The sequence below is a fragment of the Sus scrofa genome, chromosome 14 (assembly GCF_000003025.6).
Source record: "Sus scrofa isolate TJ Tabasco breed Duroc chromosome 14, Sscrofa11.1, whole genome shotgun sequence".
In the NCBI taxonomy this organism is placed as follows: domain Eukaryota; kingdom Metazoa; phylum Chordata; class Mammalia; order Artiodactyla; family Suidae; genus Sus; species Sus scrofa.
In genome coordinates, this window is record NC_010456.5 from 89,889,328 (window position 1) to 89,892,434 (window position 3,107).

The window sequence follows — 3,107 nt, forward strand, 5'->3', positions numbered from 1 at the left end:
AAGGGACCTCTGACAAGCATTTCAATATAACAATGTTGCAAGAGTGAAAGAATCAAGGGAGTTGCCTCATGTTATTTGCAGGGAAGTGAACTTCAAACAGAACTGGAAACTGGCCTGAATGATCTATTCACCTTGCCCTCCTTATCAGCTTTGGAATGTTTCTAATTAATATGGATGCAAAACAGAGCAGATCTGCTGCAAAATTAAGTTAGCGAGCATCGCGCTTGTCCAGACAAGAGCAAGACCATTTTCACCCACGCTGTCAGGCAGCTGGGCTGCTCCCACAACTTTCCAGAGGTTCTGTGGAGAGTCGGGGCCAGTGAAGTCACCGCAAGGAGGGGACACCGTAGCACGCCACCTGAGGACAGCTTTATTTATGCTCTTGCAGAACGTACAAGCGGGTCTTGTTTTTCTGGACGATGAGGGAGCCAGCTCACATAGCGTCCGCGATTCTACATTTAGAATTGTGTCTTCATTCACATTCTTTCCACGCAGCTCACAGCTCCTGGACTGGAAGAGAGTGGTCACTTTGCCTGGGCCCGTCTCCCCGGAAAGTTGCCAGCTCCGACTCCTGCAGACCCTGAGCTCCTGGTGGAGCTGGGGCTGAGTTTTCAGGCTGTGTTTTGTGCCTGGGATGGTCCATGCCACTGCCCCCACCCCCATGAGCGAGCCAGACATGGGGTCCCTGGCACAGGGCAGGTGGAGACACATTCTGGGAGAAATCGGATTCTGCCGCGGTCAGCTGTGGTCAGGCTAGCTGGATGGGGTCCCAGGCCAAGCTCTGAGGGCTCCCGCTCCCAGGACAGGCTCTTGCCGGGTCAACTGTGTCTTATTGTCTCTCCTCCCCCAACCCCTCCTGCTGACATCACTGACAAAACTTCTCGCCACTGCCCTGCCCCCCGAATGTTTCCTGGGCCATCCTTATGGTTTTCTTTTCTCAATCAGTCCCTTCAAGCAAACACCATCAGCGCCTGCCACACAGCAAAGCTTACCGCCTCTAGGATCCTAAACCAGACATGAGGTCATGTTCTCCACTTATGAAGAATTAAAAGTAAGCTGGGAAAGAAGCATACTGAGGAGGGGGAGGCAGGCAAGTGAGGGAAATCAGGGGTCCTGCTGAATCATTTTAGCTCAGGTTACTCCCGCCCCAAAGAAAACTCCTCCATAAAGGGGGATTTAGTAATGCAATCTTTCCTAAAATCTGGAACAAAATAATTTGGGTCAAAGGCAGATAGTGTATGAACCAGCTATAAATTTGTTCCAACATGTAATCAGAAAAAAATTAACAAGAGCATCAAATCCATGATTTCTCAGGTATTGTTGTCGACTAAAAGGCTCTCATTTTTTTCAAGTAAATCAATTTAAATTCTCTTTATAGAAAAAAAGTAAATGATGGTCCAGATGGTTAAAGATGGAGCAAAATCATGGGGGGAAAAGTGATGAATGTTTGAAAAGTTTTGCAACATATAAACATATCCAAGTGCATGGGTATCATTTGACCTTCAACCCCGCAGAGCACAGGCCATCTGCCCATCTTAGAGACGAATAAACTGAGGCACAGAGAAGTTCAGAGATGTGGCTGGTGTCAAGTAACTAGGAAATACAAGGGGCCAGGGCTCCGAATCCTATGTTGTGTTTTGTTCTAATGCTGGCTCGTATCTCAAGTTGATTCTTTTTATCTGCCAGGTTGACTGGTGTTGGTTTTGACAAGTAGGGGAGATAGGTGGGGTGGGTAGAATCAAGGGGTTCACTTTGGGTCTCCCTCAAACCACCTCTGAGTGCTGGTCAGTGAGCAGGTGTCCCCACAGCTAGGTCCTAAGTACTTGGCACATGGGTAAGTTTTGAGGCTCCCAGGAGGAGAGGCTAGATGTGCCTGCTGGCTGGGGGTCTGACCCTTCCATCTATAGGGCAGTGAGGAGTGGTTCTTTCTGATTTGTTTGAATTGAAGCGCCTAGACCCGGTTCCCTGCACCCTGGCCGCCAGTGGGTTCAAGGCTGGAGTCAGGCCGTGAGTTGAGGCTGGGACTGAGGTTGCTGGCGATGAGGAGCCGGGGGGGTGGGGTGGGGGAGGCCAGTCCACAAATAGATACAGAGGTACAGTGCAGTAAGACTTCCAAGGGCTTTGGGCATCTCAGAGCAGGACACCTGTCTGGGACTGGACACCTCTGCTTCCCCAGGCCGTGGGGCAGGGGGACTTGAGAAAAGGTCTTGAAAAGAAAGAAAAAAAAAAAAAAAACCTCATGCATCTCATCTCTTGTGTTCCTGGTAGTGAGCTGACTCTCTCGGGGCCCACGTGGGGAGGGTAAAGAGGCCACCCAGGAGCTGGGACCATGTGAGCAAAGGCAGAGGGGTTGGAAGATGTCTTGGGGTCTGCAACAGTCTGGCGAGCCGGTGACCCCAGGCCAAGACAGGAAGCAGCCATTGGAAAGGCAGACGGAAGCCCATCTGGGAGTTGAGGAGGGGCCGGCCCCTCCCAGAGATGGAGAGGGAAGCTCGAACCTGGCAAAACGGAACCTGGCCCCTGGCACTTGCACCTTGCAAACAACCAGACCTGCCATGGCCGGGCTCACCAAGGGGCACTTACCTTGCCTCTTCCCTGATTATTTCATATCCTTCTGCAACTCTCCCTCTGAAACCTCAGCCTGGCCTTCCCCCAGCCTGCAGCTGGCCATGTTATTTTGCTCCAAAAGCACAGCCGAGTACGGCTCCTTACTCGAGGAATGCAGGCTGCGGTCCTCCGAGCTGATGATGAAACAGGCTATTTCTGCCCCAGGACATCAGCAGGCCTCTGGGCGCTGGCTCCAAGGCACACACTATCGTGTTTGTAATGCTTCCCTAAACAAATGTTTTCCTTCGCACCCGGGGATACTTTTATTTGAATCTCGGTGCTGGAATCGTTTTAAAAATCATCCTGGATGGAAGTTGGAATCGTGGTTAGGGTCCGCCTAAGAGGCAAACAATTTCTCACTCCCCAAGTTATCTATTACCCGTGGCCGATCTGGATGTAAAAATAGCTGCTGAGGCTGTTTGTTTAATCTGACTGTTACTTGACACCACGCGGGTGTTGCAGTGGGGACTGTTTGCCTCTTCCCCACCAAGAACACCATT

General features: G+C 51.0%; 1 long non-coding RNA gene across 1 annotated transcript; it reads right to left on the reverse strand.

The window, feature by feature from the left end:
• On the reverse strand, positions 343–2,973 carry LOC110256648. The gene is made up of 2 exons (XR_002338483.1): positions 2,584–2,973; positions 343–510 (listed from the first exon to the last, which is right to left on the reverse strand). It is a non-coding gene; the product is annotated as an uncharacterized LOC110256648 (long non-coding RNA).